Raw genomic sequence first — 7,797 nt, forward strand, 5'->3', positions numbered from 1 at the left:
ATAGCAGACAAACACAGCTGACAAACACAGCAGACAAACACAGCAGACAAACACAGCAGACAAACACAGCAGACAAACACAGCTGACAAACATAGCTGACAAACACAGCAAACACACACAGCAGACAAACATAACAGGCAAACACAGCAGACAAACACAGCAGACAGACACAGCAGACAGACACAGCAGACAAACACAGCAGACAAACACTTTTTAAGTCAACACATGACACAACCAACACCTGGATGAGTCGACCACCTACCAGCACCATCTTCAGCAAGTGTAGGTGTCTACAACATGGCTGGTGTCAAAACTAAGAGGTCCTAGCCATGCTGGCGAGGGGACTAAACGTCTCTCAACTCTAAGAGGATAAAGGAACAGAAGGATATGATCACTGCATACAAGATACCAAGGAGAATTGACAAAACAGAAAAAGGACAACCGTCCTTTAAATTCAGAGTAAGTTGAACATGAGGACATGGGCAGAAGCCGGAAACGCAAAGGAGCCGAAGAAATATAAGGAAATATTTGCACACTGTAATAGTGGTTTACAGCTATAATGTACTTTATGTAATTAAACAAAGTAGTACAAATCACTCCATCCACAACATTGCAGCCATTAAAACACTGAACTGTGCATTTGCTCCTTACAAACTTTAGGCAATATTTTAAATAACTCTCCCAGCTCTTGCATATGACTCTTTATCATAAGGAAAGTTCTCAAACTACCAATGATGCTGAAGAGTTCCCAGCTATTCTTCAATATTTTGTTGCTATGGAAACTTAAAACACAGTCAGATTAAGGAACATATAATATCTTCCCACAATCAGGCCATCACCAGAGAAGTCTTAACAAAAAACACGGAAATCATCGATAGATACAGCGATAGCAGGCGGCTAGATATCTGCGAGGCACTACACATTAAGAAGTCGACACCAGCAATCAACAGCCAATTAATGCACAACTATTTTCTACCCACTTTAAGACTCCGCAAGAATATAGAAGCATCAAGAAATATGGGCCAATAGGCCCTTTGCAGTTACTCCCATTCTTCCCTTTAACTTACAAAATATTATACCCAATATTTCGTGTTCTGTCTTGTGTTGAAAGTTTGTTTTCACCTCATCCAAAGCTGTTGTAACATATCACCTCACCCAAATGCAGGTATAAAATCGAAGATGTTTAAACTCTGTTCAGTTATAGTTGTGAGTGTGTGTAAACTAAAATCTTTGAAAATGTAAAAAGGTTTACGAAACGCGCTCAAGTGTCGCGTCAGACTAGAAATAAAAATGAATTTTGGAGAAATGATTTTTCAGTTACCATCAACAGAGAAAAAAATATAAGAAACACTGAGAAAATTCGTGTTAGAATTATTAATCATACTTTTTCGGTCATATTTATATATATATATATATATATATATATATATATATATATATATATATATATATATATATATATATATATATATATATATATATATATATATTAGTATATTTTGGTAGCAGTCTTTCCTGTAGACATATATTATTAAATATGACCGAAAAAGTAAGATTAATAATTCTAACACGAATTTTCTCAATCTTTTGTACATTTCTTTTCACTGTTGGAGGTAAATCAAAAATCAATTCTCCAAAATTCATTTTTTATTTCTAGTCTGACGCGACACGAGCGCGTTTCGTAAAACTTATTACATTTTCAAAGACTTTAGTTTACAAATACACAACTGAATAGAACTTACGCATCTCCGATTTTATATCTACATTTGAGTGAGGTGGATGGGGTGAGCTGGCATTAATAGGGTATTAATTTCATCAACACAAGACAGAACAAGAGGTGGTATTAATAGGGTATTAATTTCATCAACACAAGACAGAACACGAAACAATGGGTATTGAATAGAAGTGTTTGTAGAAAGCCTATTGGTCCATATTTCTTGATGCTTCTATATTGGAGCGGAGTCTTGAGGTGGGTAGAATACAGTTGTGCATTAATTGGCTGTTGATTGCTGGTGTTGACTTCTTGATGTGTAGTGCCTCGCAAACGTCAAGCCGCCTGCTATCGCTGTATCTATCGATGATTTCTGTGTTGTTTACTAGGATTTCTCTGGCGATGGTTTGGTTGTGGGAAGAGATTATATGTTCCTTAATGGAGCCCTGTTGCTTATGCATTGTTAAACGCCTAGAAAGAGATGTTGTTGTCTTGCCTATATACTGGGTTTTTTGGAGCTTACAGTCCCCAAGAGGGCATTTGAAGGCATAGACGACGTTAGTCTCTTTTAAAGCGTTCTGTTTTGTGTCTGGAGAGTTTCTCATGAGTAGGCTGGCCGTTTTTCTGGTTTTATAGTAAATCGTCAGTTGTATCCTCTGATTTTTGTCTGTTGGGATAACGTTTCTATTATCAATATCTTTCAGGACCCTTTCCTCCGTTTTATGAGGAAACTAGGTGTTTCCACTAGTTTCCACACTAGGTGAGGTGTTTAACTAGGTATGGACTCCAGGCTGGAGCTGCATACTTCAGGATTGGTCTTACATAAGTGATATACAGGGTTCTGGAAGATTCCTTACACAAATTTCTGAAGGCAGTTCTTATGTTGGCCAGTGTAGCATATGCCGCTGATGATATTCTTTTGATGTGGGCCTCTGGGGACAGGTTCGGTGTGATATCAACCCCAGATCCTTCTCTCTATTTGACTCTTGCAGGATTTCCCCTCCCAGATGATACCTTGTGTTCAGCCTCCTGCTCCCTTCGCCTAATTTCATCACCTTACACTTTCCTGAGTTGAACTTTAGCAGCCATTTTCTAGACCATTCCTCCAGTTTATCCAGTCATCCTGTAGTCTCTGTCTATCTTCATCCGTCTTGATTCTTCTCATAATTTTTGCATCATCAGCAAACATTGAGAAGAATGAGTCTATACCCTCTGGAAGATCGTTCACATATATTAGAAACAGGATGGGTCCAAGTACTGAGCCCTGTGGGACTCCGCTGGTGACATCTCGCCACTCTGATGTCTCCCCCTCACCGTTACTCGCTGTTTCCTGTTGCTTAAGTACTCCCTTATCCACTGGAGCACCTTCCCTTTTACTCCTGCCTGTTGCTCCAACTTTTTTAACAGCCTTTTATGGGGTACTGTGTCAAAGGCTTTTTGGCAATCCAGGAAAATGCAGTCGGCCCACCCTTCTCTTTCCTGCCTAACTTTCGTTGCCTGGTCATAAAATTCTATTAAACCTGTGAGGCACGATTTACCATATCTTAACCCATGTTGGTGGTGCGTTACAAAGTTCAGGGGGAGGTGGAGTGGGGGGTGGAGGACTTAGGTCTTCCTCAGGCCTGCTTGGAGCAGGAAGAAGTCTTGGGGGTGAGGGAGCAGGGATTGCTTAGGGAGAGGGCACGCCCTTCTGCGGTGTAGTTGACAGGGGTTTGCAGGGAGATGGAGTGGTGGATAGAGGGCTTTGGTCTTGCTCAGGCCTGCTTGGGGCAGGGAGAAGACCAGGGGCTGGGAAAGCAGGGGCTGCTTGGGGTAAGGGGAGGGGGAGGATTTGGGTTTCATGATGGGCATTATGCAGGGGCAAAGAAGGGTTTGTGCTTGGGGGTAGGGAGGGCCGTATTGGGTGGTGGGCCGGGGTGTTGCATTCCCCCCCTGGGGTTCCTGGGTTGCTGGATTGGGGTTCCCCACTCCCCTCTGGGATTGCTGGGTTGGAGGCTGAGGTTCCCTGGCTCTCTTCCCTCTCCTTGCGCCTTTTCCTTGCATCTGCTGCCCTTACTATCTCGTCTCTGGTCATGTCCCTCTGAACATATACCTCTTTGTAGTTCCTTGCATGCCTCAGTTTGCTCTTCCTTACTAGGATGTCTTCCTTGATGTCCTCGCTCTTGAATACTACCTTGATCAATCTCTTTTTGTCTCTGTTGTACTGGCCAATCCGGAAAAACTGTTCTATGTCTCGTTCAGCCCCTTCCATTCCTATCTCCTTTAATATCCCTGCCACTGCAGCTTTGTCTTTAGTCCTCGTTTCCTCCCTTGTGGAGCCCTCTTGTTCTTTAACACCTACCACTACTAACGCTCTTTTCCTTTCCATTAGCTGGCTTGTGCATCTAGCTGCCTCCTGTGAGGTTACTGCTTTCATTACAACTTCCTTGACTGTGGACATTGCTCCTGGGCTCTTGAGCATTTCAGCAAAGGTTGGGCCAATTGTAGGGGTCCCTGCCATTGCTATATCTCCTGGCACCTGGGGGTTGGTCCCCTGGACCAGAGTCTGATGAGGGCCTGTTTTTAGGCTTTTTATCTCCTCTTGTGCTGCACTTAGTTCTATCTGCAGCTTACATATAGTTTCCCTCAGGTCCTTCAATTCCCCACTTACTTCCTTCCATGCCTTAGCAATCATCTCCATGAATGACTCGTTCAGTCCCTCTCCTCCAGCTTCATTCTGTTGTCTTCCCATCCCGCTTGACCTGTGTGTGTGTGTGTGTGTGTGTGTGTGTGTGTGTGTGTGTGTGTGTGTGTGTGTGTGTGTGTGTGTGTGTGTTTGTGTGTGTGTGTGTGTGTGTGTCTGTGTGTGCGTGTGTGTGCGTGTGTGTGTGTCCGTGTGTGTCTTTGTGTGCGTATGTGTGTGCGTGTGTGTGTGCGTGTGTGTGTGTGTGTGTGTGTGTGTGTGTGTGTGTGTGTGTGTGTGTGTGTGTGTTAGTATGTGTGTGTGTGTGTGTGTGTGTGTGTGTGTGTGTGTGTGTGTGTGTGTGTGTGTGTGTGTGTGTGTGTGTGTGTTTTTATTGTGGGGGTGGCACGGTGGGGGGGGGGGTTAACTCGTGGAGGGATGGAGGGAGAGAGGGAGTGAAAGGGAGAAGAGGAGTGAAGGGGAGTGAAAGGGAGGGAGAGTGAGGGAGAGAGGGAAGTAGGCAGAGAGGAAGAGAGGAAGGAGGACAATCAGGGGGTGAGGGATGGACGGTCAGTCCCATGAGTGACGGGTGAGATTGGCGGTAGGCTGGTTTGTGTGTGTGTGTGTGTGAGTGTTTACAATGGCGTGTTATGGTGAGGAGAGGGGGGTAGGTCTAGTCAGTGGCGGTGTAATGTAACACACAGGTGTGAGAAACTAGTACCAAACTGAGGCTCTTGAGCTACTTTTTGTATTTTAATTAACTTATGTTCAAAGCTAATTACTATATATTAAAAAAAAAAACACTGTACACCTTGTATGACTGACTTTGAGAGGCACTCACCTCCAAGTAAGCATCCCACAGCACAATTAGGTGATTTATGAAGCGATGTCCTCCTTAATTGTTGACGTCCCCGCTAGAGGTCCTCCCACGTGGTGGTCCAAGCTCCTCCCTTCTCAGGCCTCTGGTGCCACCGTCTTGCCACAATCTCGTTCTTTTTCAATTTTTTTCTTATCCAACGTTATATGAATTCACTATGTTGCGTTATCACTGCGTTGCTGTACCCTTCATACGACCAAAAACTATGTTTTGGGCTCACTGGTACGTAAATATCCCGAGAATATTGAAGTAATTCACGGACCCTCTACACTTGTTCCCTGACCGCCGTCCTACTCGCCGTGTACTCGCCGCCGTGTGTGTGTACTCACCTAGTTGTGTCTGCAGGATCGAGCATTGACTCTTGGATCATGTGTGTGTGTGTGCGTGTATTTACAATTTGTACCCACAGAAATGCGCTATTAGCTCTTGGACCCCGCCTTTCTAATCGGTCTGTTTTTACCTCTATCATGTCTACTACATATATATTTCAAACACACACAAACACATAACCTCATGAAACATTCCAGCTGTCTGGCCCCTAATTAAAATATGGGTTCGTCTTGTCTTTTTGTTCCTTGTGGACCAGGACAAACATGCATGCCTGTCACTTCTTGGTGATTTAGTCCATCACGTCTCGTGGAGCCTTTCATATTACCTTTTATTCCCAGGGTATCTTTATTAGGAATTGTATTGTCTCCTCTTATGTTTAACTCTTTCAGAGTGAATATCGGGTCAAGATCAGATGATTTGTCATCGCGTCTCATTCTTGTGGGTCCACTGACATGTGGCTTAAAAGTTTCTTGTTGCCACGTTCAATAGTTTAACTCTCCATGTTTATGTGCCCCGGTGCAGTTCTCTGTTCTCCAGATCTATCTTCCGATGAAGTCTACCTTGATCAGAGATCGAGGTCAATTGCTGCAGGTGCCAGAGGCTGCACATTCAAGTATTGCAGTAACTGCCGTGTTGTTTCTGTCATACTTCTGTCAAGATCTTGTGTCATTTAATGGAGTGTCATATATTACTGCCACTACTATCTTTGGTCCTCCCAGGTGTTTCTGTTTTAGATGTAGCTATTCAGAACGAAGTGTCCATGTAGCACGTATTATAGACTGTGGGTTGGTTGGTGTTGTCGTCGTTGATCCTTCTCTATGGACAACCCAACCCACAACTCGGCAGAGTGCTTATACTAGGAGATCACCTTTGGCGCTTCTGGCTCTTGGAGAGGGGCTCAACGTCACACGTTTAGGGGATGCGGCTCCAACACTTAGCCTCGTTGTCACGTGCACACACCCACTCGAGCCGCTGTGACTCCCCACTCTCTCCTTATGAGATATGATCTCCTCAATCCCCTATGACTTACTGGTATTACCTCCTACCCTGTCCACGGCAGTGGTTCTTGGTTCTTTCTCTCTCTCTCTCCTTCTTTACTACCTCCTGGGAAGCCTCACTAGGACAAGGGGCAAACACCAGCAAATTGTGACACATTTACTGGACAAAGCACATACACGATACATACACACATATAATAATAATGAATCCTATACTCTATAATATCACAATCAGGTTGCACTCCAACACCATCAGAACTCTATTATCAGCTTATCAAGTGGTATCCTATCTCCTGGTTCACCACCTGATACTATCAACCTCCTCAAGTTGATCAAGCCTACATACACTGTTGCACCATCAGCAAGATAACATATATATATAGAAAATCAGCATTTGAATGCAATAACATATACCAGTATAAATGTTCATTGATACTTCAGTATAAAAAACTCCTTGACATAAGAATGCCAACAGTCACTCACCTCTCACTGCGTCTTGCACGCTAATGACAACCAAACACTATCAACTCCCTATAAGTAATCCACCAGAACTTCCCCTTCCACCTCTGGAAGTTCACTACCCTAATATCCTTAGGTTCTTCCGGGCTTTACTACCAGGATCCTCTGCAGCTCCTCCAGTCTGCTATCATGAAGTTTCCTTGAGCAACTACAGTGCTTCACCCTTCTGCTAGGGTCCTCCACAGCTCTCTTGGCTGCTACACCATGAAGTTTCCCCGAGCAACTATGGTGCTTCTCCACCTCTACAGAAGCACGTGACACTCCTCTTCACTGCTGCTTCTCCTCACAGCTCGAGGTCCTCTGCTCCACTACCTTGGAGTCTCATCAGCTACTTCATCTGCTGGCTTCGAAGTTCTCAGCAACTTCTTCCCCAAAAGACAAACCTGCAACCCATCGACACTCCAATAAAATGTTCCCCTTTAACACATAAACAAAAATAACCACACAATATGCTTGCCTCAAACCTCTATCTGTTCTCTACATATAGTGAGAGTGGACTCCCCCGTTTTGGGCGGGTCCATACTCCACCTCGCCTGGCGGCGGTCCTCACTCGCTGGGAGGGTCTTCCTCCGTCAAGAGCCAGGCTCCCTCAGTCGTCCGCCAGCGCTCAGAGGGGGCGGACGTCGCTCCGTGCTCCTCCCTCTTCACTCTCCTATTTCAGGCTTTCTGCCTTATTAAAACATGTCTAACTTATAAATAA

This window comes from Procambarus clarkii, chromosome 4, assembly GCF_040958095.1.
Source record: "Procambarus clarkii isolate CNS0578487 chromosome 4, FALCON_Pclarkii_2.0, whole genome shotgun sequence".
Taxonomy (NCBI): Eukaryota; Metazoa; Arthropoda; class Malacostraca; order Decapoda; family Cambaridae; genus Procambarus; species Procambarus clarkii.